The sequence below is a fragment of the Ipomoea nil genome, unplaced genomic scaffold (genome assembly GCF_001879475.1).
Source record: "Ipomoea nil cultivar Tokyo-kokei standard unplaced genomic scaffold, Asagao_1.1 scaffold0865, whole genome shotgun sequence".
Lineage (NCBI taxonomy): Eukaryota > Viridiplantae > Streptophyta > Magnoliopsida > Solanales > Convolvulaceae > Ipomoea > Ipomoea nil.
This window is the reverse complement of record NW_017617293.1, coordinates 1,318,960-1,346,146: the sequence shown is the minus strand read 5'-3', so window position 1 is coordinate 1,346,146 and position 27,187 is coordinate 1,318,960. Positions and strand designations below refer to the sequence as shown.

The window sequence follows — 27,187 nt, the reverse complement described above, 5'->3', positions numbered from 1 at the left end:
TGCGGCTCTTCGCTAGATAGGAACAGTCGATGAGTATATCACTAAGTTTCGAACTCGGATTGCCCAAACCTCAGGACTTGCGACTCACATTCAACTAGGACTTTTTCTCAACGGGCTGAAACCGACGATACGGGTGCGACTTCAACCAAATGACGTGATAGACCTCCGAACGGCGATGCGGGTGGCTCGCGCCGTAGAACAAGAGATCGACTTTGTTTTTACCGGTTGATTCCCTAGCCGCGATGTGAATGAAGAAGAACGATCGTTCCAGAAGAGTTCTGCAAATACCTGGTCCAAAAGTCATGGGCAAAGCTACTAGGCCAATTCCTATTTAAAACATTCACAGCCCAAACCCATGTCGGCCCACTCTCAATATTTTACTAATAGCCAAATACCTCCCTCTGAAACGCAAACTTCATTCTAAAAAACACAAGCTTCTGCTTCCACACGCAGCTCTGGTTTGACATCATCACCGGCTCCGGCACAGCGTTATTCAAATAGAGAATATTTAGACATGAGAGCGAATGGACTCTGTTTCCGCTGTCAACAACCCTACAGCCCATTACATGTATGCCTGAATAAGTCCCTTAGAACATTAATCACAAGTGAAGATGAAGACGGTGGAGGTGAAATCAATGATGGTGATATCGATCAATTTTTGGACAGAGACCCACCACCAGAAGTTGCGCAGCTTTCCTTGTTAGAACTTCCATTGACTGCCATGGGAGGGATTGACGGTCCTAAGACAATGAAATTTCAGGGCCGAATTGCAGGTCTTGATATTCTTATAGTGGTAGACAGTGGTGCAAGTCATAATTTCATCTCTCGTCGCTTGACCTCCTTTTTGCAACATCCACTGGAACCAACCACGACCTTTGGAGTCCGATTGGGGATGGTCGTCGTGCTGAATCCGACGGTAAATATTCTCAACTACAGGTTGATTTGGGCCCCAATGCAATGCCGATCGATTGTTTTGTGTTCCCCTTGGGTGGAGTTGACTTGATTCTAGGCATAGCATGGTTAGAGACACTGGGGGATGTTAAGGCAAATTGGACAAAGCTGACAATGGAATTTACCATTGGCGATACACCGGTACAATTAGTTTGTGACCCATCTCTGGCTAGACTTCCTATTTCCCTTAACTCATTGGATAAAGACACAACAAACTGCTGGTTATTGTGGGAGCTCTCTCTGTCACCAAATATTCATGGTGACCCTACTATTTCGGCAGTCCAACAATCTCAGTGATGTTATCACATCTGTGCATGTTTTTATAGCTTTTCTGATTCATTTTAGAAACAAAGTTATTGAATCATGTCCATTTATTACTTGTTTTCTTTGCTTTCTCGTTAGATTATGTTTTTACACTTGTTTTGAATGCCTTACGGTGTTCGGTAGTGTTTTTCTTCACCATTACAGGGTGAGCCTGAGAGCAAGGGAAGAATTTCAAGCACGAAATGATTAAAAGAGGAAGAAGTCGAAGCATCAGCAATTCGACGCGTCGAGCCCATGCCTTGACGCGTCGAGATCGCGGAGAGACGTTAATTTGGAAGACTCCTAAATTGATGCCATCGGGTCTCTACTATAAAAAGATCATCTTCTATCAACCCTAGGCTCTCTTTTTTCTTCTTCGATTTCGGTGTTTTGAAGGCAATCAAGAGCAAAGCACAAAGAGGACCAATTTGAAGATTTACAACTAGCTTTGGAATAGAGAACTAGCTAGAAAGATTCGGGAGAACTCTTTCAGTCTTACTCTTATTCTCGTTGTTATTTGTTTATCTTTAAGCATTGAATTTACTGTTATTATGGCCATGAGCGGCTAAATTCCTTAGGGATTTTTGGGTGAATTTGTTTATGAACCTATGTGCCTTGTTCGTTAATTTCTTAATATATTTATGTTTGGTTTTATGATTTGTGTTGCAATCTTGTTTTAACCTGTTGTTGTTGGTAATTAAAGGCCTAAATTACTAGCTTCATAGTCATATTTGTGTCACCAATGGGAATTGGGGCATAAATTAGGGCACACACGATTGCACCTAATGGTTAGACCTTGGGAAAGGGGAATTTATTAGGGGAAGTTTATTCTAGATTGTTGCTCATCGGGAGATGGTAGTAATTAGGAATAATTGAATGCTGATCTTCGATCTTATCGGGTGTTTAAGCCACGGGAGTGGAAATTCACTAGGAATAGAGATTACGGGAGTAATTCGATTCCACTTTGCATTCCCACACAGATCTTAATTCCAAACCAAATATTACAAACGTTAATTGGCACTAGGTGATTAAACATTGTGATCCCAAGAATCCCATTTTGCTCTATTGTTTACGAAACCTTAATATTTGTTTTATTTCTTGCTCGTTATTTTATGCAACCAATCAACCATCAAGTTTCGATCAGACTAGCTCTTATGAGTAAGCGAGTAATTACTGATTAGTACCCCATCTCCCTGTGGTTCGACTACCTGAATACTCCAGGAATTATTTGTTTGCAAATATACTACGCATCAAATTGGCGCCGTTGCCGGGGAGGTGGCGCTACGTACTAATATTAGTGAAAGTTTTATTTTCGGAGTCTAGTCTTTTTTTTTTAAAAATTTTTTTTCTTTTATTTTAATTCATTTTTATTTTCGCTAATCGATAACGAGTTTCTTGTGTTGAGCTGTGTTTCTGTTATCAGCGGACTTGGTGTTATATGCGAACTCGCTCTTCAGGGAACGAAGGATTAGAACCTTTTAATTCAGAGATCGAAAAGCGAGCCAAGTTCTTAAGAAAACAGGTTAGGATGGCGAACAATGGAAATCAGAACAATCTGGCTCTCGATGGAGAGGGAGTCAATCAACCACTACGCATTGGGAGGCCCATTTCAGATTACGTTGCTCCAGATGCAGCAGGACATGGAAGTATCAATGTGCCAGGGGTTGATGCTAATAATTTTGAAATAAAACCGGCTATAATTCCGATGGCTGCTTCGGATCCTTTTGGTGGGTCACCAACAGAAGACCCTAATGCTCACATTGCAAAATTTCTGAGGATTTGCAGCACTTTCAAAATTAATGGAGTCCCGGGAGATGCTATCAAGCTTCGCCTCTTTCCATTCACTGTAAGGGATAAAGCTAACAGTTGGCTTGCCTCTTATCCGGCGAACTATTTTGAAACTTGGGACCAGTTGCACAGAGAGTTCCTTAAGAGATTTTTTCCCATATCTAAGACTCAGAAAATGAGGAGATCTATTCAGAATTTCAGACAGTTAACTGGTGAGTCTTTGGCAGAGTCATGGGAGAGATTCAAAGAGATGAGGATACAATGTCCTCATCACGGTATTCAGAATTGGGATTTAATGATGGCTTTCTATGAGGGATTACTGGACAATTCAAAAATCCTAGTCGATGCTTCATCGCGAGGATCATTTACAATCCTAGAGCCAGATCAAGCTGAAGAATTGTTGGAAAATATTGCGATGAATGGGACGACTTGGTATTCAGAGAGATCTCCCCAGAGGTTGATAGGAGGCGTGACTGAAGTTGATCAGATATCCGCTCTATCGGCTAAGTTTGATAATGTAGCCACTTTAGTTCAACAGTTGGCCCAGATTACTATCAAGAATCAAGCTCCAGGTAATGTTTCTAAAGCTTCTACTCCTCCAAGACCTGCAATGATGTGTGAGTTGTGTGGAGGAGAGCACAATTCAGAGGAGTGTCTCAGTGTTGATTCTCAAGCTACAATGGAACAAGTTGATGTGGTAGGGTATGGTAGTATACAACCGGCATTCCAACAACGAAGAACCTACAATCCAAATGCATCGAGGAATCATCCTGGTTTCTCTTGGGGTAATCCAGCTGGGGCGGCTAATCCCCAGTACTTAAATAGTAGAAGTCAACCACCAGGATTTCAGGGGTAGCAAAATTTTAGAGGAAATCATCCACCACAATTCAGGCAGAACCAAGGATATCAAGTTCCAGTAAATCAATCCAAGCCTAATGTGGAAACACCGGTCCCGTCGAATATGGAATTATTGTTGGAAAAATTGGTTAAAGGTCAGTTAGAGATTACAGAAAGGTTGGATCGGATGGATACTCGCCAAAATATGGTTGAAAATCAGTTAGCAAATCAACCATCTATATCAAGTACTAAAGTCACAGGTAAGTTGCCAGCTATGCCCGAAAAACCAAGAGAACACATGAACGCCGTCACCACTAGGAGTGGGAAGCAATTATTGGACCCACCATATCCTAATGGGGAACAAGTTGTCAAGAAGAATCTAGAAGGTGAAAATGAGAAAGTGAATGAGGGTGTTATTGCTCAAGATAAGGAAGATGAGATACAAGAAATTGAACCCGTAAAGAAGCATACACCACCTCTACCCTTCCCACAAAAATTCCAGAAATCTAGGGAAGAGGAAAGAAGAGCAAACTTCTACAGTTTGATCAAGCAACTGGATATCACCATTCCTTTTATTGATGCAGTGATCGAGATTCCCTCGTATGCTAAGTTTTTGAAAGAGATTTTATCCAACAAGAGGAGAGCTGAGAATCGTGAGACAGTAGCAGTAAGTGAAGAATGTAGTGCTTTAATTCAAAACAAGCTTCCTCCAAAAATTAGGGATCCTGGGAGTTTCTCTATCCCTTGTGTTATTGGAGGATCACTTGTTCAAAAAGCTTTATGAGATTTAGGGGCAAGTGTGAGTTTGATGCCTTATTCTTTGTGTCAAAAGCTGCAACTTGGAGAGCCAAAACCTACATCCATAACTCTTCAGTTGGCAGACAGATCAGTGAAATATCCTATCGGAATTCTGGAGGATGTGCCAGTGAAGATTGACAAATTTTACATTCCGGGAGACTTCGTGGTTTTAGAGATGGAAGAAGATGCTAAAATTCCTATTATCCTTGGGAGACCATTCTTGGCAACCGCTGGAGCTATAATCAATGTCAAAAAAGGAACCTTAGTTCTTGAGATTGGAGAAGATAAAGTTGAATTTAATGTTTTTGAATTGGCTAACAAATCTTCTTGTCTTGATTCTTGCTTTTATGTAGACGAAATCGACTCATGTGTTGCAACTTATGAGAGGGGTAAATGGATTTCCAATGACCCTTTACAACTCGAAGGTGAAGATTCTACAAAGAGTGAATGCTTGGAGGATGGTACGAATGATGAGGAATCACAGGAATTGCCACTAATATTCCTTGCATGTAACCTCGAGGAAAAGGAACCACCACAGATAGAATTAAAACCTTTACCAACAAACTTGAGGTATGCTTATCTTGGTCCAAATTCTACTTACCCAGTGATTGTAAGTGCTCATTTGAAAGATGATGAAACGGAAAAATTATTAAATGTGTTAAGACAACATAAGAGAATCATTGGTTACACTATTGATGATATTGTTGGAATTAGAGCTTCCTACTGCATGCACAGGATTAACTTAGAGGATGGGCGTAGACCCAGTGTTGAGCACCAATGTAGGTTAAATCCTACGATGCAGGAGGTTGTGAAGAAAGAGATCCTAAAATTGTTGAAAGCTGGCATCATTTATCCTGTTCATGACAGTAAGTGGGTCAGCCCTATTCACGTGGTCCCAAAGAAAGGGGGACAACTGTAGTCCGTAATGAGAAAAATGAGCTCATTCCTACCAGGTTAGTCACTGGGTGGAGGATGTGTACGGACTACAGAAAGTTGAACGATGCCACCAGGAAGGATCATTTTCCTCTTCCGTTTGTTGATCAGCTGATTGAAAGGATGGCTAAGTACTCTTACTTTTGCTTTCTTGATGGTTTTTTGGGGTTCTTCCAGATCCCAATCCACCCTGATGACCAAGAGATAACTACGTTTACATGCCCCTATGGCACCTTTGCATATCGAAGGATGCCATTTGGGTTATGTAATGCACCAGCTACATTTCAAAGGTGCATGTTAGCCATTTTTTCCGATTTAGTTGAGAAGACTATAGAAGTTTTCATGGATGATTTTTCTGTATATGGTTCTTCTTTTGATAATTGTCTTGATAATTTGGATGAGGCATTAAGAAAGTGTCAAGAAGCAAACCTTGTTCTAAATTGGGAAAAATGTCACTTTATGGTACAACAAGGGATTGTTCTTGGACACAAGATATCAGAAAAAGGCATTGAAGTTGACCTGGCCAAGGTGGAAGTCATAGAGAAACTGCCACCACCTGTTTCAGTAAAGGGAATAAGGAGTTTTCTTGGCCATGCAGGGTTCTACAAGAGATTTATCAAAGACTTTTCAAAAATCTCTAAACCTTTAACTCAATTGCTTTTAAAAGATGCTAACTTTGTTTTTGATGATGCTTGCCTTGAAGCTTTCTGCAGATTGAAGAAGGCATTGACAACAGCTCCCATAATGTCACCGCCAGATTGGAACTTACCATTTGAGATTATGTGCGATGCTAGTGACTATGCTGTAGGGGCCGTCCTTTGTCAAAAGAAGGGCAAGTGCCTATACCCAATTTACTATGCAAGCCGTACTCTTGATGCGGCTCAGGTTAATTATGCCACAACAGAAAAGGAGATGCTGGCTGTGATTTTTTCTGTTGATAAATTTCGATCCTACCTGAACGGATATAAGGTCATTGTCCATACCGATCACTCAGCATTGAAGTACTTGATGAGCAAAAAGGAATCCAAGCCAAGACTGATGAGGTGGACCCTTCTGTTTCAAGAGTTTGACTTGGAAATCATAGACAAAAAGGGAACAGAAAATCTTGTAGCTGATCATTTGTCCCGATTAGATAACCAAAACGAAGTGGCTGAAGGAGAAAAGATTCCAATCAATGATTACTTCGTGGGAGAGCAACTGATGGCTCTTCGTGCTTTTATGCCCTAGTATTCAGATTTGGTAAATTATGTGGTTTGCCAACAATTTCCACCAAATGCTTCTAGGTTGTTGAAGAAGAAACTACAAACTGATGCAAAATTCTATCTTTGGGATGAACCGTTTCTATACAAGAGATGTGCAGATGGAATATTAAGAAGATGCTTGCCCGAAGACGAGGTAGAAAGTGTCTTAAAGCATTGTCATTCATCACCTTATGGAGGGCATTTTGGACCTTCTCGAACAGCGAAAAAGGTTTTACAGTCAGGATTTTATTGGCCCAGTATATTCAAAGATTCACATTCTTTCGTAGCTCGTTGTGATAAGTGCCAAAGAGTGGGCACAGTGGGAAGGAGAAACGAGATGCCTCAACAAAGTATTCTTGAAGTGGAACTATTTGATGTCTGGGGTTTGGATTTCATGGGTCCATTCCCCAAGTCTTTTAGTAATGAATACATCCTAGTGGCAGTGGACTATGTCTCCAAATGGGTTGAAGCCATTGCTTGTCCAACTAATGATTCCAAGGTTGTCATCAAGTTCATCAAGAAGAATATTTTTGCAAGGTTTGGGGTGCCAAGAGCTTTGATCACTGATAATGGGACACATTTTTGCAACAAAGCGTTGGGGAAAGTTCTTGAGAAGTATGGAATTCATCACAGACTCTCTACACCAAACCATCCCCAAGCCAATGGTCAAGTGGAACTGTCAAACCGAGAAATCAAATCCATTCTTGAGAAGGTGGTCAATCCGTCTCGAAAAGATTGGTCCACAAAGCTTGATGATGCATTGTGGGCGTATAGGACCGCTTTCAAGAATCCTATTGGAACTTCACCTTTCAGACTTGTTTATGGGAAACCTTGTCACTTGCCCGTGGAGTTAGAACACAAAACCCATTGGGCAGTCACGACGCTCAACATGGATTTGCAACTCGCAGGTGAGAAGAGGCTACATCAACTAAACGAACTTGACGAATTCAGGCTCGAAGCCTATGACAATGCGAAAATCTACAAGGAGAAGACCAAGAGGTGACATGACAAGCACATTCTAAAGAGAGAATTTGTCCCGGGAGACGACGTCCTTCTATTCAATTCAAGGATGAAATTGTTCCCAGGAAAATTAAAATCCAAGTCGACTGGGCCACACAAAGTGATTAAGGTACATCCATCGGGTGCCGTGGTGCTTCAAGGAACACAAGATGAATTGACGGTCAATGGACAAAGGTTGAAGCACTACTATTCACCCGAGGAACCTAAGGTCAATGTGATACATTGCCTTCATCTCCCGACCTACATGTGACACCTGAAAAGGAGGTACAGTCGAGCTAGCGACGTTAAACTTAGCGCTCCATGGGAGGCACCCCATGTTATCCTTTAATTTATCGCATTTTTTATTTCTTGCTAATTATTTAATTCTAGTTTGTTTTACAAAATTTGAGTGTTTTTTCTGGTTTCTGTGTCAAACAGCGGTATAGGGGTTGTCTTCGACGCGTCGAGTTCCCACTGATTCGAAGGGATAACCTACTGGAAATTTTCGACGCGTCCAGCCCATTCCTCGACGCGTCGAAACCATCGCGTCTCGAAAATTTTCCTACGGGAAATTTTTCGACGCGTCGAGACGCGACAGAACAGATCTGTTAAATTGCGACCGGCGGTCCGTTTTTCTCCCCAAACTCATAATTTTCTCTCAATCTCTCACTCGCCCAAGATACCCCAGGTCTGAATCCTCTGGTTCTCCTCTCCATTCACTTCCTAAAGCTGCAAGGTAACAATAATCACTCTTTTCTACTTTCAATTTCTTGATTTGGATGTGCATTTTTGCTCTATTCTTGGGTAGGCGCCCTACCCACGAATTTTTCCCCTGATTTTGAATTTTTGGTAGATAAATTGCCCATTGTTGATTACTAATGATTGATTGTTGCTATATACATGTTGTAATTGCTACATTAGAAACCATTGCACTCACATTTTGATTTAATTTTCTAAATTTCTTCGTTGGTTGTTTAAGCTCCATTTCACTTTGTTTTGATAGTTTTAATTCCTTATTTTAGTCTATGATGATTGTAGACCTTGCTTCTGATGATGGGTACCCTTGTTTTGTTGTGTGGTGAACTTGTGGGATGAATTTGATATGTCAATTTTACATAAACCTAGTGTTAAAGTTCATGCCCACAAGGTGTTTGATTAAATGCCCAAGTGAAGTTTGTGCCCTTGATTGAAAAGTTTGAAATCCTTAGACTCACTTTTGATATTTTGGCTATAAATTCTAGATCAAGTACTTGAAAGTTTTGTTTTATTTTTGAATTTTGTAGGTTTTTCCTATGGCACCAAGAGCCCGTCAACCATCCAAACGGCCAAGAGCCGAATCTTCGCAAGTCCGGGAACAACCACAACATGCTGCACAATATGAACGTTTTGTAACAGACGCAGCGGCTCAACGATACCATCAGTTGATGTCTGCCCGGCCCGTTCTAAAAGAACGTGGCGCACATATAGTGGTCCCGGAAGCGTGGAATTGGGCACCCCGATTCCTTGCTCAACCAGGAGATGCATTTAGCAATCTGGTGCGGGAATTCTATGCGAATGAAAGGATGGCCTCGAAACCAATGTTTGTATTGTCCGGGGCGTTCCGGTCGACTTCTCGGCGGAAGCCATTAATGAGTACTACGGTACGCGTAATTACATGGGCGATGATTACTTTAATCGAGATATGGGTCGTGGCCACATGGACCAAGATTGGCTGAACCGTATTGCACAATTCTTCCACCCGACGGCCGAATGGAATATCAGGGGGGTGTAGCCTCCCACATGGACTACAAGTATTTTAAGACTGCTGACAGGGGAATCTTGGACTTCATCAAAGCAAAGCTTGTCCTAAATTCTCACAAGGGGACTGTCCGAAAAGACTTAGTGCTCCTTACCTACTGCATCCGGCAACGCAAGATTATTGACATTGGCCATATCATCAACGGCAATATCCGCGAAGCTGCTGATGCGAAGGGTCGATTCTACCTCGGCCACTCCTACCTCATTACGCATCTTTGCCAGCTGGCTGGGGTTCCTATTGATGAATCCCAGGAGGTCAAGTTAGCTCCACAAGCCTTCATATCTGAGCATTACCTTGAGAAACGCTACAAGACCGGTCAGCAATTCGGGGAAGAGAAAGACGATGAAGATGATGAAGGGGGCGATGATGCAATTGCCCCACAGATGGCTGCACCTGCACCTGCCCCTGCACCTACCTTCCCTCATGATTGGTAGGATTTCATGCGCAGAACTGATGAGGTGAACGGGTTCATGGGCACCTCCATACACCAGCAGAATCAGGCCCATCTCGGCTTCCAGCCGAACTTTCCACCACCACCGCCTTGGCTGCGAGATCCTCAGTACATCCCGGACTTCTATCGGGGATACTATCCACCACCACCACCTCCAGATACCGACTAGTAGAAGGTTCTACGGCAATACTCCAACTCCTTTTCCTTCACTTAATTTATTACATTGGGGACAATGTAATTCTCTAAGTGTGAGGGGGAAGGATTGAAGTATTTCCTTTCCTTTCCTTAGTCTTTGCACTTTAATTTTATTTAGTCTGATCTCGTATTCCATTTCGTTCCCTTCACTTGAATTCTTGCTTGAATGACTCATGTGCCTTTATTTCCAATAAACTGTTGGTCTTGATACTTAATTGTTCTCGCTCTCTCGTGTCGGGTAGTGGTTTGTTTTGGTGGAACTTGTTGCATCTCATTATGCCATGGATGAAATCAAAGTGTAACACTTCAGTGATTTATTTTCCTTGTTAATATACTTGTCACCCACTCATAATCGGACTAATTTCTTAATCTAGTGGTTAGTGCCTGTGCTAGTGAAAGTTTATGTGGAATTCCGACAATTAGTTGGCTTACGAAAGCTTGTCTCATTACTCCTCAGGTTTAGTCTAATTTTCGCATATATTGAAATGATTTAGGCCATTCTTTGTAGCTCATAGCCTTTAAACATGTCCCTACGTATGTGTTATCCTTTGTGTCCCCTTTGAGCCTTTTATTTTCTTTATAATAAGTGCTAAGCACTTATTACCTCTTCGTGATTATTTTTTTTTCTTTGAATTACCCCCATATTATAACCTATAGCCCTTGGCCAAATATTATCCTTCCACCCTTTGAGAGAATGTAACTTTTGTCTTTAGAAATAAAATCTTATAGAAGAGAATTCTTCTTTGGAGCTTACCTTAAGAGAAACTCGGTTATTACTTGCTTGAATAAACCCATTCTTTTCTCATTCAGTTGCAGTATTGATCTTACCAAAAAAAAAAAAAAAAAAAAAAAAAAAAAAAAAAAAAAAAACTCAAATCCAATGTTGATTGAGTAAAATCCTTATATCAATCCCCTTATCTTTCAGAGCTATTATGGTCTTGATAAGTTGCCTTTTTGCTCCCTTATTCATCATTCGTATTTCTCTTCTAAAGATTTAAAGCTATAGATAATTGTGTCATTCTCTCCCTTTGTTATCATTCCTTACCTTTTTTTTTTTTTTTTTTTTTTTGTCTCTTATAAACCGTGACCCTTAGCCCCATTACAAGCTTAATAAAGACCTATTTGATCTTTACATGCAATGTTAGTTCTATTCAGGAGGAGTAGGAAGGGCAAGCCTAGGATGTTTTTCTGATGTCGTGTTTTGCATAAACCTAACTGAGTACGTGTGCACACTAGATTTCTCACTACTAACAATCTGGGTGCTTGTATGTTGGCTTGGGAGTAGAACGCGGGTGCCAAGCAGAGATGATTCTGGAAGCATGTGTCCTGCAGTGAGTTGGCTTGTGGTTTGCTAAGTTGTGCACGAGAAATTGGGAGCGATCCTTGTGTTTTGACCTGCGGTTTGATTCAGTGTTTTGCTTGAGGACAAGCAAAGTCTTAAGTGTGAGGGGGTGATGTTATCACATCTGTGCATGTTTTTATAGCTTTTCTGATTCATTTTAGAAACAAAGTTATTGAATCATGTCCATTTATTACTTGTTTTCCTTGCTTTCTCGTTAGATTATGTTTTTACACTTGTTTTGAATGCCTTACGGTGTTCGGTAGTGTTTTTCTTCACCATTACAGGGTGAGCGTGAGAGCAAGGGAAGAATTTCAAGCACGAAATGATTAAAAGAGGAAGAAGTCGAAGCATCAGCAATTCGACGCGTCGAGCCCATGCCTCGACGCGTCGAAAAATTCCTGTAGCTTCAAACATCGCACATTTTGGAGGCTCGACGCGTCGAGCATGATCTCGACTCATCGAGATCGCGGAGAGACGTTAATTTGGAAGACTCCTAAATTGATGCCATCGGGTCTCTACTATAAAAAGATCATCTTCTATCAACCCTATGCTCTCTTTTTTCTTCTGCGATTTCGGTGTTTTGAAGGCAATCAAGAGCAAAGCACAAAGAGGACCAATTTGAAGATTTACAACTAGCTTTGGAATAGAGAACTAGCTAGAAAGATTCGGGAGAACTCTTTCAGTCTTACTCTTATTCTCGTTGTTATTTGTTTATCTTTAAGCATTGAATTTACTGTTATTATGGCCATGAACGGCTAAATTCCTTAGGGATTTTTGGGTGAATTTGTTTATGAACCTATGTGCCTTGTTCGTTAATTTCTTAATATATTTATGTTTAGTTTTATGATTTGTGTTGCAATCTTGTTTTAACCTGTTGTTGTTGGTAATTAAAGGCCTAAATTACTAGCTTCATAGTCATATTTGTGTCACCAATGGGAATTGGGGCATAAATTAGGGCACACACGATTGCACCTAATGGTTAGACCTTGGGAAAGGGGAATTTATTAGGGGAAGTTTATTCTAGATTGTTGCTCATCGGGAGATGGTAGTAATTAGGAATAATTGAATGCTGATCTTCGATCTTATCGGGTGTTTAAGCCACGGGAGTGGAAATTCACTAGGAATAGAGATTACGGGAGTAATTCGATTCCACTTTGCATTCCCACACAGATCTTAATTCCAAACCAAATATTACAAACGTTAATTGGCACTAGGTGATTAAACATTGTGATCCCAAGAATCTCATTTTGCTCTATTGTTTACGAAACCTTAATATTTGTTTTATTTCTTGCTCGTTATTTTATGCAACCAATCAACCATCAAGTTTCGATCAGACTAGCTCTTATGAGTAAGCGAGTAATTAGTGATTAGTACCCCATCTCCCTGTGGTTCGACTACCTGAATACTCCGGGAATTATTTGTTTGCAAATATACTACGCATCACTCAGTTGCAAAAACTACTACAACAGCCCCAACATATTTTCAGCGAACCAAAAGGCATGCTTCCTTCCCGAGCAAATGACCACCAGATTACCTTGCAAACTGGATTTTCTCCGGTAAGCGTTAAACCTTACCGTTATGGCCATAATCAGAAAAATGAAATTGAAAGATCATGCTCACTATGGGGATCATCCAGCCTAGCTCGTCCCCATTTTCGAGCCCAGTTTTACTGGTAAAAAAAAAAAAAGATGGGAGTTGGTGATTCTGCGTCGACTATCGCGAACTTAACAAAGTCACTGTGCCAGATAAATACCCCATCCCAGTTATACAGGAGATGCTGGATGAGTTGTATGGTGCAAGATATTTTTCATCAAATTCGGGTAGCTCCTAGTGACGTGGCTAAAACAGCGTTCTACACACACTCCGGGCACTACGAGTTCTTGGTAATGCCGTTTGGCCTAACTAAAGCACCGACCACCTTTCAGGCTATCATGAATGACATTTTCCGGCCATACCTTCGCAAATTCATACTGGTTTTCTTCGATGATATTCTTGTGTATAGTTTGACTTGGGAAGACCATCTGCAGCACTTAGAAGTGGCCTTGAGAACTCTGCATGTTCACCAGCTGACAGCTAATGGGAAAAAATGTCAATTCGGCCAAGCTGCTATTGAATACTTAGGCCATGTTGTTTCTCAATTTGGGGTAGCAATGGATCCATCTAAGGTCTCAAGTATTATTCGCTAGCCTGTCCCAAAATCTATCAAGGTTGTTCGGGGTTTCCTAGGCCTCACAGGATATTACCGAAGGTTCATTAAAGACTATGGGAAGATAGCACAACCTCTCACGGCCCTTTTAAAGAAGGACGCTGGGGACAAATTTTCTTGGACCGAGGCTGCAAACAATGCTTTTGAGGCACTCAAGACAGCTATAACCACTTCTCCAGTTTTGGTCACACCAGATTTTTCACGACCATTCATCATTGAATGTGATGCTTCCAGAACCGGGATTGGAGCAGTATTGCACCAAGGACAACGCGCTATAGCTTATTTTACCAAGGGGCTCTCAGGTCAGACATTGGCTAAATCTACTTATGAAAAGGAACTAATGGCCCTAGTTCTAGCAATTCAACATTGGAGGCCACATCTCATGGGGCGTCGATTTACAGTCCGGACAGACCATTGCAGCCTCCGCCACTTGTTACAACAACGCATCACCACTCCTTCTCAACAAAATTGGGTGGCCAAGCTCATGGGGTATGATTTCGAAGTCGGGTACAAGCCATAGAGGGTAAATAATATAGTTGATGCCTTGTCCCGACAGAATGAAGAGCTGGATCTATCAGCTATATCACTACCCATTTGGATCGATTGGACAGAATTGGCTATGTCCATTTCTAGTGACCCCGAACTTAGCTCTATTGTTCAAGAACTACGTCGTGACCCAAACAGCAGGCCTCCTTTTCAACTGCTTCAAGGGTGCTTATATTATAAAGGACGCATTGTTCTTCCAACCACGTCATCTTGGATTCCTCGACTCTTAGAGGAATTTCATTCGACGCCAATGGGCGAACATTCTGGGGCTTATCGCACTTACCACAGGCTTGCTTCTAGCATTTACTGGAAAGGAATGATGAAGCGAACGCAACAATTCGTAGTCGAATGCCTAGTGTGTCAAAAGAATAAGTATGACACAATGGCACCAGCAGGTTTATTCCAACCTCTGCCTATACCAATGGCTGTTTGGGAAAATATTGCAATGGATTTTATCACCGGCCTCCCATGTTCCTACGGGTTTGATTGTATATGGGTGGTCGTAGACCGTTTCACCAAATACGCCCATTTTATAGGGCTAAAACACCCATTTACTGCAAGTCTCTCGCTGGAATTTTTGCAAAGGAGATAGTTCGCTTACATGGAGTACCGAGATCAATAGCAAGTGATCGAGACTCAACTTTTCTGAGTACTTTCTAGACAGAATTTTTTGACAAATGGGGCACCAAGTTGCGTTTGAGCACTGCCTACCACCCTCAAACGAACGGCCAGTCAGAAGTCCTGAATCGGTGCCTAGAGCAATATTTGAGGTGTATGACTTCTGAACAACCAAAGCAATGGGGACGCTTCCTCCATTGGGCTGAATACTGGTACAACACTTCATTTTAAAGTGCCGCTGGAATTACCCCATTTCAGGTTGTTTATGGAAGGCCCCTGCCAACCTTGAAGCAGTATTTACCAGGAGAATTCAAAGTTGAAGTAGTTGCCGAGGAGCACAATGATAGGAATGAAATGTTGAGGCAGCTGCGCTACCATTTAGAGAAAGCTCAGAATAAGATGACCAAAGCTGCAAATTCCAAACGCCGTGAGCTCCAATTTTTTGAAGGGGACAAAAATTTGTTGAAGCTTCAACCGCACCGTCAATCCACAATCCACCATCGCATTAACCTAAAGTTGGCTCCCTGGTTCTACGGACCATTTACAATTCTCCAGAAATTTAGTACAGTTTCCTACAAGTTAGCACTGCCAGCTGCTGCAAAAGTCCACCCAATTTTTCATGTGTCACAACTAAGAAGGGTCACAGGAAATCATACTGCAGTCATTGATCTCCCTAAAGACATGGCAGTTACTGAACCAGGTTTTGCCCCTCAGGACATCTTGAATGCTCGGCAACAGAATGGGGTGCACCAAGTCTTGGTGAAATGGGAAGGCCGCCCTACAGAAGATGCTACTTGGATGGACGTATCTGATTTCAACAGTCAGTTTCCTCACTCCAACCTTGGGGACAAGGTTGTTTCTTTGGTGGGTGGCAATGATACGCATCCAAAAGGATGGATAGTTTACTCACGCAAAAAAAAAGGAAGGATGCAAATCAAGCAAATCAGGATATACAAGGGGGGGCTTACTCAAGGGTTTTGACAAATAAAGATAGGCATAATCATCTCAGCAATCATATCAACAATCATCTCCTTTTTATAATTATTCATGTCCTAGCACTATAAATCAGAATCTCTAGAAGAGAGTAGATCATCGAATTCTTTACCTTAATTGGTCTTTGAAGCTCTAAGTAGCTGGGCAAGAGCTGGGGAAGGTCTTATGACTTCCTGTTCCTTTTCTTAACTTTTCTGTCAATAAAACATACATTTTGTTCTTATCTCTAACAAAGTATTTATAGACAATCTCTTGTGAGAATTCAAATTCAAAATTTACTTTGTAATAAATTATTTTTTCCTTTGTAACTTGTAAAACTAAACAACATATTGACAATTGAAATAACATTGAAAAATGTAACTAATTAATTAACTGTCAAGCATGCAAAGAAAACAGATATTATTTTTTTTTTTTTGAAGACAAAAGACGAATGCATTAATTTAAGTCCAAACGAAGGGTGTTTCAAATGATAGAGGGAGGGTTCGTAAACCACTCCGAGCAACCAGACAAAGAAACAGACTGTCTAGCTAACAGATGGGCTGCCTGATTCGCAAATCGCTTAATAAAAACCAAACTACTATGAGTAAACAAACTCATTAAGTTTTTGATATCTGCTAAAATAAGATGAAAGGAAGGCTCTCCTATCCCTGAATAAAAGCTCTCCAATCCCTGAATAGAAGCTCTGGACTACTTGTTGGGAGTCGGTCTCAATGATGATGTTGTTGACAGTAAAAGATTTGAGCCAACTTAGTGATTCACGAATAGCCACAGCTTCAGCTTCTCTAGATGTGAATGACCCCCTCCAATGAGTTCCCCTTGCTGCTATGAAATGGCCATGTTCATCCCTTAGAACGCATCCAAATCCCATGCATCCCTCTTCCTTGTTGATGGCAGCATCAACGTTCAGCTTCATAAATCCGTGATGAGGTTTGTTCCAATGATCTTGTATCATAGCATTTGACCGAATGTTCTGCTCAGATGTGTTCGCTGCAAGCCAGGCAGAGTAATAAGTCTTTGCCTTGATGATCAGGCTCCTAGTTGACTCCATAGTTTGATTATTCCAAACGATGTTGTTTCTCAGATTCCATAGACTTCAGCAGATCATAGAGAGAGTACAGAACTGTTGATATGAAAGAACCTCCAGAGCATTGTTTATCCAAGATTCAAAGTTATCCCCCATGTTTAGGATTGGATGAAGCTGTAGGTAACTCCAGCAAGCCTTGGCATACTCGCACTCGACCAGGATATGTAAGGTGGATTCACATTCGTTTCTGCACAGACTACATATATCGTCACAACTGACATGCTTTTGTCTCAGATTGTCCTTGGTAGGGAGACATGAATTACATGCCTGCCATAAGAAGGTTTTAACCTTTGGAGGGATTTTACATTGCCAGATGCCACTCCACTTCTTGATATCCTCCAAACTCAGATCACCACAAATTGATTTGTAGCAGCTTTTAACCGTGAACATGCCGTTATCCTCTGGGCCCCAAACTATTTTGTCCTGCACTTGTAATTTTGGCAATGGAATCTTCATAATAAGATTAGCATCTCTGGATGTGAAAATATTCCGAATGGTGGATTCATCCCAATCATGAGTGTTGGGATCAATAAGATCTTCCACCACAGAATTTTCCATGTATGGGTAAGGGAAGGACGAAACCATTGGATTGTTGTTATCCGGCAGCCAGTTGTCTCCCCAGATTCTAGTTTGCAGACCATTGCCAATTCTCCATCTTGAGTGTTTGCGTATAATGTCTTGTGTAGCCATCATACAACTCCAAATAAAAGATGGATTAGCACCCAACCTCGCATCAATAAAGGACGAATTTGGGCAGTATCTTGCCTTGAGCACTCTAGAAACCAGAGAGATTGGTTGAAAAAGGCTTGATTCAAGCCCGAGCTCGTGTGCGCCGGCACCTGCAGGCACGAATGTCGTCCGAAAATTGGCTGGCCTTGCGGGCTAAGTTATGCCAACTTTCGATATCAGTTTTTCCAACGCACTAGCCACTTGGGTTCGGCCAAGACCAAGATGAGCTCGGTCCAGGCCGAACTGGACTGTAGTTTCGGCCTGTGAGGCCGAAACTTGGTTAGTTTCGGCCAGAGAGGCCGAGACTTGGCTTGTAGTTTCGGCCTCTGCCAGGCCGAAACTGAAGCAGTATGGTTTCGGCCTGGGGCCGAAACTTAGCCAGTCTGGGGTGGCTGAATACCAACAGACAAATGTGGGATTAAATTCTTCAGTTACGGATTTAATTTTTCAATTAACTCCAATTTCAATTCTGAATTTAAATCCTGGGTAATGGCGTGCTGTTTCAGATGTTACAAAACCAAGTTTAAATGGCCTTGTTTAATGCTATTATGGACCTACATTCCTATATAAGAAGGGGTAGAGTGCAGCAAATTTTCTAAGCACATAGTGACAAGAACACACAACACAGGAAGTGTTTTCTCTCCTAAAAAAAAAAAAAAAAAAAAAACTCTGCTTCTACTCCTTTCTTAAGCCTAACTGTGTTCAAGGCTTTGCTCCGTTCGCCGGGTCCGTTCGTTTGGGTGCTCAAACGTCGAACCGTAGCGCGTTTTATCCTGGGAAACCTAGGCCATGACGCTCCTAGCACTTTCGGGAGGTGGCAAATAAGGTTTTAAGGAAAGAGTGATCTCTTGACTCACGCTAAAAACCCTTACCCAAACACGAGCCATCTTTCCTTCTTTCGGTTTTGGATTATGCTTCTAAGCAAAAATCCTTCCTTTCTGATTTAGTTTGGTTGGAATTATAATCTGTGGATTATAAATTCCATTTGGTTGATATGTATATATCTTTTCTGTAGATATTCATGCATATAACCTTGGTGGTCTGATCTATATATATATTTGTGTGTGTGTGTGTGTATATATATATATATATATATATATATATATATATGTATATATATATATATATATATATTTTGGATATATATATCGAATAATATTTTATATACTTCGTGTGTGTATATATAAATATTATTTTACGATATTAAATCGATTATTGGTTCATTATCACCAACAATCTTAAAACCTTTTAATTTTGATAATGAACAAATCGATGGATTCCAAAAGTGTTGGATCCATGAATGTTGCTCGTGGTGCACATTCAAGAGGTCGGAACTGCAATGATATTGCACATTCCGTGATGCCAGTTGATGGCAGCAACGTTGGAAATGTTATTTCCATGGGAGTTGCAAAGACACACGATGGTGCTCCGGAGAACGTTGGTTCACAAACCGGTAGACCTGTGGCTAATGGCACACAATTGGTACCTATTGTGTTGTCTAGTGGATCGGCTAAAAGCCACGAAGGATCCTATGATGGTGTGACCACTACATGGTCTGAGGACTATGGTAGTGTGACCAATGACTTCAACCGTAATCAAAGGAAACTTAAGCGGATGCTTAGCTTTCATGAAGATTATGAGAAGAAGGAGAAATTCCACTACGAAGCGAACCATCATCCTGGTGAAAAGGTTGAGGACAATTTCGCTATGTTTAAAACATGTGGATGGTTGGATGAGTGAGGTCACAACCGAGGTACCCCCGATGTGCGCTATGGACCACCCTTCGTGGAGTGGACGGTTGGAAAATGGAACAAGGCACACGGATTGAAGGATTACTACGAGATAGGAATAAGGAAATGAGTTTCAAATGTAATTTTCCTATTTATTTATTTTGAATAAATGTTGTAGTATCCTTGTGATACATTTTATTGTTGAATAAAATGAATTGTTCCATTTGCGTGTATTGAACTTTGTATATTTTAAAATATTCTTGTGTGATATTTTTAATATATATAAGGTTCAATAAGGGTGCGTAGAGCATCACGTAGCATTATTTGGAAAATGCTAAAATGGCTTAACGGCCGGAACAAAATGTAACTAGCGTGTTACATGTTTGAAATCCCGTAGAAAGGACTTCGGTTCTGGTTCATGTAGAACGATAAGGATTTCAAGGATCAATTTTGTCAAAAATTGGGATAGCTATATAATCGTGAGCATCACAGCTCAAGTGTTGAATATTTTAATTAATATTCTGAGAACGATTATATAAGCTTGATTCAACTAGTCGGAAATTTGGTTGATTTGTTCTCGTTGATTGTGTTATAATTAACTTGATAAAAAATTCCAAATTATACTAGTATATTTAATTTGAGACAAATTGTGTTTTTGGTGAATAGTGCTTTTGTAGGACTAATGGAAAGTGCAATTTAATTTGGCACTTTGAAGTGCAAATTAAAACACTGTAACTGTGCTATTAAGCACTAGGTAGAGTGCTTAATTAGGCACTTTCGGCTATTTAGTGGCTGCACCTTTAGGTGTTGAAAACTTAAGCACTTAGTGCTTTGGTAATAGCAATAAACGTGCTAGATTATGATTGGTCTTAATGCTAATCTACTTAGCTTAAACCTTTCGTATATGGCTAATTAAATTTAGCGTTGTAAAAGTGCTATGTGATTAGCACGAAAGGAGGTTTGGTTAATTGTGGAATTAACTAATAATCCTAGTGCTAAGTAGCACTGAAATTATAAATTAAGCAACCGAATGTTGCTGTGAGTTTATAATTTAAAGCAATAGGGATTGCTTTGGAATCGGTGCGTTAGTTTGGCAGCAATGATTCGTGCTTTGTGTAGCATGTTTCGTGCTTCACTACTAAGCACTGATTCGTGCTTCAATTTCGGAAGCACTGATTCAGGTTTGTGGCCTTTCGGTCAAAACCGATTGGATTTGTAAAGGCTAACCTATTAGCTTCTACGAGATGTGCTAACGAGTAGCACATGTTTATTCTTTATAAGAATAAAAGAGAAAAACCAAATTAATCGTGGATTAATGCGGTTACTAACGATCGATACAGTGAATATGAAACACCTATTGGTGATTTCGGCGTAAGCATTGGTATCGTACTTGAGCGTATGACACGGTATTCACCTCAATCGAGCGTTGTTGCCGAACATAAATATCAAGACGTTGATAAGTTTGGGTCTACCTCAAAGTATGTGGGGTGAGACAATACTTTGGACAAGTAAGTACCTTATAAATAAGGTTACCCACATGAAATTCTTACGAATTATAGGCACGTAGGAAGTTTTCCTACTAATGCTTGAAATGTGGGGGTGTCTTGCCAAAGGTGTGTATTGGTTCTTAGTACACGAGTCCAAGAGTTTGGATGTACATAAGAACACGAAAGATTGATTCAAGAAATTCATTGTTCTTGGAAGATGGGTTTTTGTGAAGGATCAAAAAGTTTTCCTACGTTGAAAGGAACTTTCGGCGTAGCTATGGTTGAAGGGTGTGACAGAGAACCCGAGCTCAAAGCTAGACGTAGCAAGAGAGCTAGGATTGAAAAATCCTTTGGTCCAGATTTTCTGACTTACATGTTAGAGTGTGATGCGCACAATCTAACTTGTTTACTAGAAAATAAATTGGATTTTCTGACATGGTTGTTAGAAAACGAGCCTCGAACGTATGTAGAAGTGTTGACTTCTACAGATGGACCAACCCGAGAGAGGCTACTGAGAGTGAAGTAGATTCTATCTTAGAGAATCATACTTTGATCTGGTTGATCTTCTTTCAGGTTGTAAAACCTTTGGATCCTTAGTGCATCACTAGTCGGAAGATAAAACCGGTTTTTTTATATTGAGGTAAAATGGCCGGGCTTGTAATTGTAGATTACATGCAACGCGAGTGCCACAGTTACTTCGATATATATTCTCTTGTGATGAGAATTGAATCCATTAGAATGATACTTGCCAAAGCCGTTTAGCGAGACTTGGAAGTTCATCAAATGGATGTGTCGCTTTCTTAGTATACATGGAACGACCTGAAGGTTTGTGGTTCCACGTTGTGAAAAGAAAGTGTGTAATTTGATAAGATCATTGTTTGGTTCGAAACAATTGCCTTAATATTTGGCATGTAAGGTTTTTATCATGCAGTGATGACCAACGGGTTTAGTGTAAACAAAGGTGACAAGTGTCTATGTGATGCGTACGATAGACGATGTTATCACTATTTGTCTATACACGATAAACTCAACGTGGGTAGTAACGATCACATGATCAATTCTACCTTGAACATGTTAAATTCGAAGTTGACATGAATGCATGGAATTGACAGATTTAATCTTTGAGATTAAAATCATGTGAAGACCGTATGGTCTCATTGTAGGTTAATCTCATTGAGTTGATTGAATCCTTGTAAAGGATGATAATCAAGTGGCTTGGACACCGTTAGATACTAACGTACAACTAGCCAATAATCACGGAGATTGTACTTCTCATGGAGAATACATTCAGATTATTGGTAGTTTAACTGTATCCAATGGGTTGTACTAGGCCGGACATTGCCTTTGCGGTTAACGAACTCGGTAGACATACGAGTAACCCTAGCATTACGCACTAGAAGGCAATAGTGAGAGTTATGAGATACTTAAGGTATGCTCGTGACTTTGGACTGCACAACGTGGGATATCTAACCGTACTTGGAAAGTATAGCACGGATATCAAAGGACGCTAAGTCCATCAAAGGCTACGTCTTTACGTAGGCCAGTGCAGTCGGTTGGATAGAAATTCTCGAAGTGAATTTGTGATAGCTAAGATCCGACGGGATCAAAGCTGAGAGCCTTACACTCGTGTCGCGAGCGAGTAGGCCGAATGGCTATGCCATTATTTCGAGAATGTTCCTAGTGGTGAACTCGTACCTCCAATTTGTGTGCATTGCGATAGTCAAGCCAAAATTGGCTAAGTACAGAGTTAAATGTGGAATGGTAAGTCTAGACTTATAAGTCGTAGATATAATACCATTAAACAATTTCTCACAACGGGGGTTATCTCTATTGACTACGTGATGTCAAAAGATAACGTAGCAGCCGTTAACTCGCTAACCCGAGGGTAAGCAAATGGTTGTGGAGAAGTTGGAACGAGGAATGGGTCTAAAGCCCTTGGACTAAAAGTTCTATAGTGGATACCCAACCTAGCTGGCACCTAGGTTCAATGGGACAACTAAATTATGGAACGGAGCGTGTCACTGTGGGGGTCTCGGACTCCCTACCACTCCTCATTAGAAACAGTGACTCTCGCACGAGGCTAGCATGGTGATGCTTTAATAATTCTTGAGTATGCGGGATACTCGAGAAAGAATCACCTATGTAAGAGAGAAGTGGGGGTCGCTTCAAAGGAGAATTGTTGGGCACAATTCTTTAGAAACTCTCGCAGAACCAGGAACGGTGACCCACGACCAAAATGGGCACACTCATGAGAACAGAGCATGGTTGGGAGGTTCCTGTGTGAGATGTGTCATCGTCTACACAAACGGCAGTCGGTTCAAAGACATCGCGTTCTACCGTACAGCCAGTAGAGTAAACACATCTTCACAAGGGAAGGTTCAAAGGGTATAGTGACTCCCTACCTATCCTATGCAGGGATCGACCGTTTGAACACAGTTGTTTCCGATTTCAAAATACCCCGAAAATCAATTTTCATTCATGTGGGGGATTGTTGGACAAATAGCATTAAAATGGAATTTTAAGTGGCTATTTTGTGGTACAATTATCAGTGGGGTCCACTTCCGATTTGGGTCGGGTCAAAGTGGATTCGGGTTCTTCGTAGTGAGACGAAGAGATTGATATATTGTACGCTCAAAACGGATAATGGGTGAATGAGATATTGATTCTCAAAGTAGACCCATTGAGTTGGAAAAATGAAGGGCAAATCAAATTCCAACTAGACGAGATTGAAAAAGGCTTGATTCAAGCCCGAGCTCGTGTGCGCCGGCACTTGCGGGCACGAATGTCGTCCGGAAATTGGCTCCGCCTTGCGGGCTAAGTTATGCCAACTTTCGGACCTACATCCCTATATAAGAAGGGGTAGAGTGCTGCAGATTTTCTAAGCACATAGTGACAAGAACACACAACACAGGAAGTGTTTTCTCTCCTAAAAAAAAAAACTCTGCTTCTACTCCTTTCTTAAGCCTAACTGTGTTCAAGGCTTTGCTCCATTCGCCGGGTCCGTTCGTTTGGGTGCTCAAACGTCGAACCGTAGCGCGTTTTATCCTGGGAAACCTAGGCCACGACGCTCCTAACACTTTCGGGAGGTGGCAAATAAGGTTTTAAGGAAAGAGTGATCTCTTGACTCACGCTAAAAACCCTTACCCAAACACGAGCCATCTTTCCTTCTTTCGGTTTTGGATTATGCTTCTAAGCAAAAATCCTTCCTTTCTGATTTAGTTTGGTTGGAATTATAATCTGTGGATTATAAATTCTATTTGGTTCATATGTATATATCTTTTCTGTAGATATTCATGCATATAACCTTAGTGGTCTGATCTATATATATATTTGTGTGTATATATATATATATATATATATATATATTTCGGATATATATATCGAATAATATTTTATATACTTCGTGTGTGTATATATAAATATTATTTTACGATATTAAATCGATTATTGGTTCATTATCACCAACAAATAATATATAGACATTATATATTGATGTACTATATAAGTTATTTCCTAAAATATAAATATCACATTTATAAAAATAGTTTACATTATTATTATTATTATTATTATTATTATTATTATTATTATTATTATTATTATTATTATTATTATTATTATTATTATTATTCGCATTTGAACCAGTATATATATATATATATATATATATATATATATATATATATATATATATATATATATATATATATATATATGGAAGGGATCAGGAGCATTTGTTGAATTGCTTCCCGTGCGGATGTGCGGTGGATTAATGTGCGTGAGGTTTATACTTAATGTGCGTGAGATTTGTACTCAATGTGCCTGAGATTTGTACTTAATGTGCGTCATGTTAATATGCGTGAATTTTGTACTTAATGTGCCTGAGTATTGTGTTTAATGTGCGTGAGATTTGTACTTAATGTGCGTGCGTATTTCAGAATTACAAGCTCAGAAGGAAGCAGAACAGAAACTCACGCACGCACATAAACGCCCAAGCTTCTTGTTACTTCTTCTTTCAATTTGGCCATGTATTCTGGATTATCAGCTACCTTCACTGCAGTTGAATGTTTATATAAATGACGCACAGTAAAATTTGCACAGCAGCTAAGTGTGGATTTTGTTGTATTATTCCCATAATTTTTAACCATCATAGCTCGCCTCCGCATCATCATCATCAGGGAGGGGGCAAATGGCTACTGGGGATGGGGAAGAAGCTGACATCAATATTTTCTGCTGCATTTTACACATTCATGCACATTAAGTACAAACCTCAGGCACATTAAGCACAACACTCACGCACATTGAGTACAAATCTCACACACATTAATCCACCGCACATCCGCACAGGAACCTTTCACTATATATATATATATATATATATATATATATATATATATATATATATATATATATATATATATATATATATATATATATATATATAGTTACGTTCACATGATGACAGTAATATATAGAGGATTAATTGTGTGGACAGATAATGAGCACACGACAAATTAGTATCATGCACATAATTTAATACACACTGACACACTAGCATACATGTAAACATCATGAACGTTCGAATCCATGCTCTATTAATTAACAAACTATGCACACAACATACAAATTATGGCACACGACTACATTCGGCCATGCGCATACGACATACAGACTAATGACACACACACATTTTATATATATATATATATATATATATATATATATATATATATTTTGAGAGAGAGAGAGAGGGGGGGGGGGGGGATATTAATCAAATATGAATTGAACCATCTTTTTAACTTTATGAGTTTATAGGTGCATGAACTAATAATGGGAGAAATATAATTATTCAATTTTTTAGAAAATTAAAAATACATTAAAAACAGAAAATAGTTTACTTTATAATTCGCCAGGCCAATAATTTGAAAACAAAGAGCAGAATGAAAAATGTGAAGAATTAAGGGGGGGTGTATTCAATCATGACTTTTGTAGAGTTTTAAAGACTTTTAAAATGATAGATTTTAATAAACTTTGATTGACTTTCATAGAGTCGTTCAAAACTTTTTAAAACTTTATAAGACTCTATAAAAGTCAATATAAAAAACATTTATAGACTTTTATCAATTTCTTATTTTAAAAAGTCTACAAAAGTCATTGAAATTCTAAATTGAATACATCCTTACAAACTTTTAATGATTTTGATTCTTATCATTTATAATTTTCTTACAAAACATTTATAATATATCATAAAATTTTTCTTATTATATAGTTCTTCACCTACATCAACATTGTCAACATTATTATTTTTATCCATAGTATGCTGAGACTTATATATATTATTAATAAACATCAACAAAAAAAAAAAACTATTTCATTAGAAATTCATAACAATATTGAACAATAAATTTTATAATAAAAGAATTGATCAAATAAAATATTTAAAAATATACGAGTAATTACAAGTTTCATAAAATAAAAAAAATAAAAATATAATAATAATAATATATATATATAAATTATACTTGATATATTGCTAGACATCACGCAAAGAACTATTATTTGCAATAGCAATTTGAGACTGCGAACAACAATAAGGTGCTACTATTTACAACTCCAAATTGTTGTTGCGAACAGTAGTTCACTATTCGTAGTAACCTATTGTTAAAATATATATATATATATATATATATATATATATATATATATATATATATATATATATATATTATGAATATAAACATAAAATGAATATATAAAAATCAAAATATATAAGTATTTATATGAATATTATGAAACATATACTAAAATTTGAAGATGAAAAATTTGCTTTGTTCATGAATTTAGGGAGAATTAGAGAAAGTTAGAGATAAAAAATTCATAAAAAATATAAAAATCAATATAAACATGCAATAATGAAGTAAAAATAATATTATTTTAAATTTGTAGAGGAAGATTGTAAAGTTTAGGAGAGAGAAAAATTGGTAGAGTTTGAAAATATAGGATAATGAAGAAAAAATAATTTTATTAAATTTAGATAGGTTTATAAAGTTTAAATAGGGAGAAAAAATAGAGTTTGAATAGAGAGATAAAACATTCAAAGTTGTTAGAAAGAAAATTTTGAAATCTTGGGATTGATGGTTGGATTTCAACTATTTATA

At 39.3% G+C, this 27,187-nt stretch overlaps 2 long non-coding RNA genes across 2 annotated transcripts; both read left to right on the top strand.

The window, feature by feature from the left end:
- The first annotated feature begins 268 nt into the window (after window positions 1–268).
- Window positions 269–838, top strand: LOC109178681. Its single transcript, XR_002053750.1, has 2 exons — window positions 269–568; window positions 681–838. It is a non-coding gene; the product is annotated as an uncharacterized LOC109178681 (long non-coding RNA).
- Window positions 839–858: 20 nt separating this feature from the next.
- Window positions 859–9,343, top strand: LOC109178680. Its single transcript, XR_002053749.1, has 3 exons — window positions 859–1,038; window positions 4,035–4,038; window positions 9,330–9,343. It is a non-coding gene; the product is annotated as an uncharacterized LOC109178680 (long non-coding RNA).
- Window positions 9,344–27,187: the final 17,844 nt, after the last annotated feature.